Here is an 8179-nt window from a genome sequence, read left to right as displayed (position 1 = left end):
TGTGGCCCCGTTTGTCTTTGTAATGAAAAGGTACTCCTAATCTCGCCTCTGCCTGACTCTTCCTGGCTCTTGCTCTTCCTGGCTCATTTGACATGATGCCGCCCGTCTTTTTAGCGTACTCGCAATTCGGGTTGCACTGACCTTTCTTTTACGAACGTTTGTCATTTGGTAGATACTATGTTAACGTGACAAAAATAAGTTCATGGGAGTGCGGAACCACTTAAGAGAAAACTTGGCCTCCGTTTTCACAAAGGAAAAAAAAATAGGATAGGCTTCCCTGGTGCGAAGGGGAAAATGGTTTTTGTTTTCGTTTTTTATTAACGTTTATTTATTTTTGAGACAGAGCATGAACGGGGGAGGGTCAGAGCGAGGGAGACACAGAATCTGAAACAGGTTCCAGGCTCTGAGCTGTGAGCACAGAGCCCGACGCGGGGCTCGAACTCACGGACCCCGAGATCATGACCTGAGCCAAAGTCGGCCGCTTAACCGACTGAGCCACCCGGGTGCCCGTGTTTTCGTTTTGTTTTTAAATGGAGCCCTGAGGCATCAGCTATTATACTTGGGACTCTACCTCTCACTCACTATATGCTACCTTAAAGCCATTCAACAAGGAGTCCAGTGGGTATCTGAAACTCAATACTCAACGGACTCCTCTTTTTCAGCTGTATTTTTCAGGTACTGTGTGGTGAACGCCCCCCTGGTGTCTCTCACAGGGCCACTTTGGTAGCTGTGTATCTGCTCGTGTATGTGGTTTGACAAACCACTTTTTAAAAAAACAAATGGCTTTAAAAAAATAATAAGTTCAAACATTAAAGTACATGCAAGGAAAAGTAAATCTTTCCACCTCTGCCCTCAGTTCCCCATTCCCTTTCCCAGAAGCAACCAGTTACCAGGGTCTTGTAGGTACTGCACAGATAATCCACGCATGTGCATATTTCTCTATGCATATGATGTGGTTTGAAGGAGGGCTCAGGAGCCAACAGCCCAGAAGGAATTCTTGAGACATTTGCATAATAAAAGGTGGTTCTATTATAACAGGGGGACAGGACCCCTGAGCAGAGAGAGCTGCCCCGGGATTGTGAAGGCAATTGATTTTTATACTTTGGAGTTGGGGGTGGGGTGGGTAAAGACCAGATGAAGTTTCCAAAAGGATTTTCCGACCTTAGAGAATCTGGAGGCCTGCCTAGGGTCAAGCTAAGATTTTTCCCTTTAGCAAGGCATTAACATAAAGACGGGGAGTTCCTCGAAGAATGTTATACTCTCCCCGTCTCAAGTATTTGTCAATGGGCTTTAAGTATAAGGAAATTTAATTTTATCTCTAGTTTCTTTTGCCTTGTTCTCCGCATCACTTACATATATGTCCTCCATTTTTCCTTCCCCAAACACCACATATTACACACGTGGCTCTGTACCCGAGTCTTTCAATTAACATAACTTGGAGCCCCTGAATGAGTCCAAAAGTGAGGCGCTATGCAAGATTCTATGGTTGGGCTTTAACGTGCTTTCAGCTTTTTGACAACTTAGGCAGGAGTCCCAGCTATGGGAATTATAGATGCATTTCCGGCCTCTGCCATGCACCGGCTGTTCCTAAACAAAGGGAAAAGGTTTGTTTAGTCTTCTCACTGGAGTTGGGCAGGATGGTGATGCCTGAGACTCCTGACTCAGCCACGTGGAGCCCATCCCCCCCGCAGTGTGTGCGGCTCTTACCTGAAGCACCAAAACTTGAGTAGAACGACTGGCCTGTGTAGAGTGGCCTCTTTGAAAGCCAAGGCTGCTTTTGCATCAGTGGGGGTTCCCTGGGGCCTCACCAAATAGGTAGTGGTGATGCTTGTTGCCCGGGAGGCCACGTTCAGGCAGACAGGCTAGAGCAATGGAATATGGAAAGGGCCCACAGTTAGCACTTAGCTGAATACAAACAGGCCCATCAGGCAACCCACTTCAAAATAACCCCTCAAAGTATTCATAGGCCGTAACTAACCAATGGACGGACTATTTACAACTAGGCACTGTTACCAAAAACTAACCAATGGACGATTTACAACTAGGCACTGTTACTAAAAAAGGGAAAATTCCAAAAGTCACCATACCTCCTTACTTTCCCCCTTTTTTTTTTCAACATTAAAAAAACTTTTTGGGGGCACCTGGGTGGCTCAGTCGGTTGGGCGTCCGACTTCGGCTCAGGTCATGATCTCATGGTTTGTGAGTTCGAGCCCCACGTCGGGCTCTGTCCTGACAGCTCGGAGCCTGGAGCCTGCTTCGGATTCTGTGTCTCCTTCTCTCTCTGCTCCTCCCCAACTTGTGCTCTTTCTCTCTATGTCTCTCAAAAAATAAATAAATGTAAAAAAAAATGTTAAAAATAACTGTTTTGAGAGAGAGAGAGAGAGAGAGAGAGAGAGCATGTGCACATGAGCAGGGCAGGGGCAGAGGGAGAGATCCTAAGCAAGCTCCGACACGGGCTTGATCCAACAACCCTGGGATCATGACCTGAGCCGAAATCAAGGGTCAGATGCTTGGGGCGTCTGAGTGGCTCAGTCGGTTAAGCATCCAAAGTCGGCTCAGGTCATGATCTTGCGTTCGTGAGTTTGAACCCCACGTTGGGCTCTGTGCTGACAGCTCAGAGCCTGGAGCCTGCCTCGGATTCTGTGTCTCCCTCTCTTTCTGCCCCTCTACCACTCATACTATGTCTCTCAAAAAATAAATGTTTTTTAAAAATTAAAAAAAAAAAAAGAGTCAGATGCTCAACCCGACTGAGCCACCCAGGTGCCCCTCGCTTTCCCTGCTTACTCCCTTTGCAGACAGAGTCTCCTCCGCTGTCCTGCCCACCACTCCCCTGTGGTGGATTCAATAAAAATCTCCTTTGTTCTGCCTCAGGTGAAATCTTTCACCTCTCATGCCACCAGCTTCGGCCCATCATGACCCCACATTTGGGGGCCCCCATCCAACCGGACAGACACCCCATTTAGGCAACGACAGAAGGTTCTTGGTTCATCATGAAAATGAAGTCAAGGACATGCACGCAGCACGGCGGATGGGTGACACAAGCTGGAAAGTTGATTAAAGCGAAAAGTATGCTCTTGAGATAGGAGAGAGGCCAAGCTCAAGAGAGAGAGAGCTGCGTGCCTTCGGTGGTTGTGATGTGGAAGACGTTGGGGTTTGGAGTCAATGGCCAAGAAGGAATTCTTGAGATGTCTTCAGTGCAAAAAAAGTGGTTTATTAAAGCACAGGACCAGGACCTGTAGGCAGAAAGAGTTGCCCTGGGATTGCAAGGAGCAGTTGATTCTATCCTTGGGGGTTGGAGGAGGGAAAGGCCAGGGAAGTTTCCAAAAGGACTTTCATATGCTAAAGAGGCCCAGCGAGGGTCCAGCTAAGGTGGTTTTCCCCTCTAGCAAAACATTAACGTTAAGACAGTTTGGAGTTCCTGGAGGAATGACCTACTTTGCCAGCCTTTATAAGGAAATTTAATTTATCTGCATTTCTTTCTGCCTTTGTTCCCCACGTCAGTTGTTTCATTATCTTTTTTTGACTGTTGTTAACTAGGGAATGGAATATTTGTTGCCTGAGGTGGGAAACAGGGTTTTGCACTTTCGCTTCGTAATCTGGTCAGGGGTTTCCTGTCTTGGCATCCGCCATCTTGGGCCTGTCTGGTTTGATCCGGCTTCCTGGGGAGTGTTTCCCGGACAGGCCTCCGACCTTCCCACAGCTGGCCACGACTTCTTTATTGCTGGCCCCCGGGTGTCCTGTCAGAGCTAACAACTGTCTATGCTGACCTGCAGACTACCCTTTTCAGGCCCAAAACACACGCGACCCAGCCATTTTCTTATTTCTAAGCAAGCCTCTCAGATTCTATCCTGAAACTCCACAGAAGGCTCATCACACTTTTCCTCGAACCTGGGGCGACAGCAGCCTGGGTTCTGCCTGACGGCAGAGAGGGGACTTGTTTGCTCCCGCAAAGAAGGTCTGTGTCCCTGCCCCCCAAATTTCCCTTCTGCATTCCACCAAGGATCATCAGACTTCGGAAGATGCTGACCAGTCTGGGTAGCACAGGCCTATCCCCCTACTCATTCTTTGTGCTCTCCATAAAGCCCTGAAATATTCTGACCAACAGGGAGGGACTCATTTCAAGGTGCACAAAGCGCTGAGGAATTTGCCCTTCTCCCCGACTGGGCCCAGGTTTCTGGCGTCTACTCAGAAAGCAGCTAGCGGAATGGGTAGCCTAGGAGTGCTAGGTTAGTTGGTCTGGAACAAGGGTGAAGAAGAGCAGTCGACCACTTTGGGCTCAGGATAGAGAAGAAAGCAGGGCCACTGAGGGAGCTGTAGTTATTCCTTCCGTGCTGCTGTTTGGCGGCTGTTTCGCCATGTACAGCCGCAATGGCCGTATATCCATTCTCTGCCCTATTGTGCGTTGCAGGGACACGCATTTCCCAAGCTTGCAAAGCAAAAGCCAAATTTCTTAATATGTCTCACAGGGAATTCTACTGCCCCCTAGCTCACGCTGATCCAGTCACAGGGGTCTTTTTGCTATCTCCGGAATACAGTAGCGCCTGCCACAGGACCTTTGCACTTGCTGCTGCGCTTGCTGGAAGCTGGGCACCCAGATAGCTACAGGGCTAGTTTCCTCACTTCTTGTAGGTTTTAACTCAAAGGTCACATTCTCAGGACCCCTTCCTTGGCCGTGCTGTCTAAAACTTCCCATGCTCCCCCCCACACACACACGCATATCGCTGACACTTCCTATTCTGCTGCCCTCTTTATTTCCTCTTAGTATTTGTTATCACTGAGCATACTATATATTTGATCTTGTCATTGTCTGTCTCACCCACTGGACCGTAAACTCCATGCAGGCAGGGATTTGTTTTTGTCTCTCGTTGTCATTACCGAATCCCCAGGGGTTAGAACAGTACCTGGCACTTAGGCACTCTATACATATTTATTTAATAAAGAATGTATGATGCCATTGTTTGTCCTGGCAAGGAGTACGTGACAGCCTGGTATCCATCATGGGGGAAGGAGAAGTAAAATGGGTGAGTGCTCACTATAAAATTATTTACAGTAGTTAGAAACAAAGGACTAAATGTGCGTACAACCACGTGGGTAGACCCTAAAGTTACAGTGCTGAGTGTTACACACGTATCAACTGCACACTTTACAAGGATACATACAAATCCAAGATATCAAACACATTAGAGGGGGTGGGAGTAAGGAATAGGGATAAAGGAAAGAAGATTAAGACAAAAATAAAGAGTTTTGTACCCATCCATGTGGACAGAGGACAATGAATTGAGATTAACACTGTACCTGAGGTCCGCCCAAGAACTAATTAATGTTGTGAATATATACTTTTGTTTCATACAAACTTTTTTTTAAAGTTTATTTATTATTGAGAGAGAGAGAGAGAGAGAGAGAGAGAGAGAGAGAGAATGAGCATTGGAGGGACAGAGAGAGGGGGAGACACAGAATCCGAAGCAGGCTCCAGGCTCCGAGCTGTCAGCACAAAGCCTGACGCGGGGCTGGAACTCAGGAACCGTGAGATCATGACCTGAGCTGAAGTTGGATGCTCAACCAACTGAGCCACCCAGGTGCCCCTTGTTTTTGTTTTGTTTATTTTAGAGAGAGAGAATGAGACCGCATGAGCAGGTGAAAGAGGCAGAGAGAGAGAGAGAGAGAAACAGAGAGACAGAGAGAGTATCTTAAGCAGGCTCCATACTCAGCACGGAGCTCAGGACCTGAGCCGAAATCAAGTCAGATGCTCAACCCACTGAGCCACCCAGGCACCCCAAAAGGTTTTTAATATTTAAAAAATAGTTTTTATGAAGGAAGTGGCCTACAAACGTCCAGGTGCCTATGGCCAATGAAAGTCACAATATAGATCTGCTACGGTTAAGACAATGAGCATATTTATCACCCCCTTCAAACTTCTGCGGGCCCCTTTTTATTTATGTATTTAAAGTTTATTTATTTTGGAGCTCATGGGTGGCTCAATCAGTTAAGCTTTGGACTCTTGATTTCAGCTCAGGTCATGATCTCACATCGGGCTCTGTGCTGACAGTACAGAGCCTGCTTGGGATTCTCTCTCTCCCCCTCTCTCTGCCCCTCCTCTGCTCATGTGCTCCCTCTCCCTCTCTCAAAATAAATAAATAAATCTAAAAATAAAATGGAAAGAAATACACATTAAAAAAGTAATAAAAATACACAAAATACATTTGAGAGAGAGAGAGAAGTAGGGGCAGAGAGAGGGAGGGAGAGAATTCCAAACAGTGCAGAGCCTGGTGCAGGGCTGAACCCATGAACCGCGAGATCATGACCTGAGCTGAAATCAAGAGTCCGAAACTTAATCGACTGAGCCACCTAGGCACCTCTGGGCCCCCTTTTAATCCTTATCACCTGCTATCCTCCCATTTCCCAAGCAACCTCTGATCTGCTTCTGTCATTATAGTTTTCATTTTCTAGAATTTTACACAAATGGACTCCTATAACCCTCTTTTTTGGTTGGGCTTTCACTCGGCATAATTATTTTGAAGTCCATGTTGTATCACTAGTTCATTCCTTTTTGCGGAGGGGTTGAGGAGTATTCTTTTGCGTGGGGATACCACAATTTACCTTCATCTGCTCATGGGCATTTGGGTTGTTTCCAGTTTCTGGCGATTACAGATAAAGCTGCTATGAACATTTGTAGACAAGCCTTCGTATGGGCATTTATTTTCTTTTTGCTTGGTAAATACCGAGGATTGGAATGGCTCAGTCGTATTTTAGCAGTTTAACTTTCAAAGAAACTGCAAAGTGGACTTTTACATTCATACCAACATGTATGAGTGTATCGATTCCTCTTCATCCTGGACAGCCTGATACAGCAGGCGTTAATAACAGCGCCTAGTGAAATCCCAGCGTGTTTTTGATTTGCGTTTCTCTGGTTAACCACGTCGAACACCTTTTCGTGTGAGCATTTGCTACTCCTCTGTCTTCTCTGGTGAGGTGTCTGAGGGAGGGGTTGGATTGCGAGCGTAACTCTTTAATGAGAAGAAAATGTCTCGTTTTCACCTGGTTGAGAACCGAGGGCCTTAGGATCCCCGTGGGGAGGGGCAGAGAAGAGGGAGGGAGGAGATCGCTGTCGTCGACTGAGAACCGGCGGGGTGGGGGCAGCGGGCATGGGGGAGGGAGCCCAGTGAAGGCAGGTTGCGCTGGGGGCCCGGCTCCTGGATCCCGGCAACCCGAGAGCCAGACCGTCGCCAAGCACTGGCTGGGTCCCCGCACAGCTTTGGCAGATTGTCCGCAGGAGGTGCGACCGCCGCGGCCCCGGCCGGAGGGGGCGGAACCGAGCAGAGTCCGGAGCACAACCTGCTCATCGGGGGTCCGCAAAGGAACCGAGGGGCTTCGCTCACTGAGCAGCCAAGAACGCTCTCCCTTTCCCGGCCGTAAAAGGACCCGGCAGCGGAGCGCGCCTAAGGGCTGCGGCGGTGCCTGCTGACCCGCGCGGGGCCGAGCCACCTGCCCACCCGCCTCCGGCTCCCGGGCGCCGGTAGTGTCCCCGCGGGATCGGCGGATTCCGCCGCAGGACTCCCGACGGGGGTGGGGGTTTGTATAAAAAAAAAAAAAAAAAAAAAAAAGTACGGTTGTTTCCGCCCGGTTTCGAACCGGGGACCTTTCGCGTGTGAGGCGAACGTGATAACCACTACACTACGGAAACCGGCCGGCAGCGGCTGCCTGGAAATCCGCCTTGGAGCTCTGCGGCTGGGAGCAGCTGGCTGGCCGGCCGGCCGCGGTGAACCCGAGCGCGCCTCCCCGGGGAGCCCCCGGCCCAGCGGGCCCCGGCAGGTGTCGCCGGGGTGGAGAGTCGCAGTCTGCGGGCCAGGGCCCCGCAGATGCTGGCCACGCTGGCGACGTGCGGTAACTACAGGTGGAAAGGGACAGGTGACGGACTTGGCCAGGGTAAGGAAAGCCAGCTGCTATTCGAAACAATACAAATACACTTGATGTTCGCCCAGCACGCAACTTAGAAGGCACTTAGGCAGGAAAACTCCGTTTTCTCTTTCCTACGTCTTTCCTCCTGTGAGTCTCATTTCTGCTCAAACACTTCCTGTCCGCTCCCCACCTGGGTGGGAGGCCTCCCCACGCCCAGCCTGGGACAGCAGCTCAATTCTGACACGATGATCGCAGAGACAGAGTCATATCCCCCAGGTTAAGG

At 49.3% G+C, this 8179-nt stretch overlaps 1 non-coding gene across 1 annotated transcript; it reads right to left on the bottom strand.

Annotated features, from left to right (window-relative positions):
• Window positions 1-7608: 7608 nt before the first annotated feature.
• Window positions 7609-7681, bottom strand: TRNAV-CAC. Its single transcript has one exon. It is a non-coding gene; the product is annotated as a tRNA-Val (tRNA).
• Window positions 7682-8179: the final 498 nt, after the last annotated feature.

Source organism: Lynx canadensis, chromosome F1, assembly GCF_007474595.2.
Source record: "Lynx canadensis isolate LIC74 chromosome F1, mLynCan4.pri.v2, whole genome shotgun sequence".
Classification (NCBI taxonomy): domain Eukaryota; kingdom Metazoa; phylum Chordata; class Mammalia; order Carnivora; family Felidae; genus Lynx; species Lynx canadensis.
This window is presented reverse-complemented; position numbering and strand designations above follow the sequence as displayed.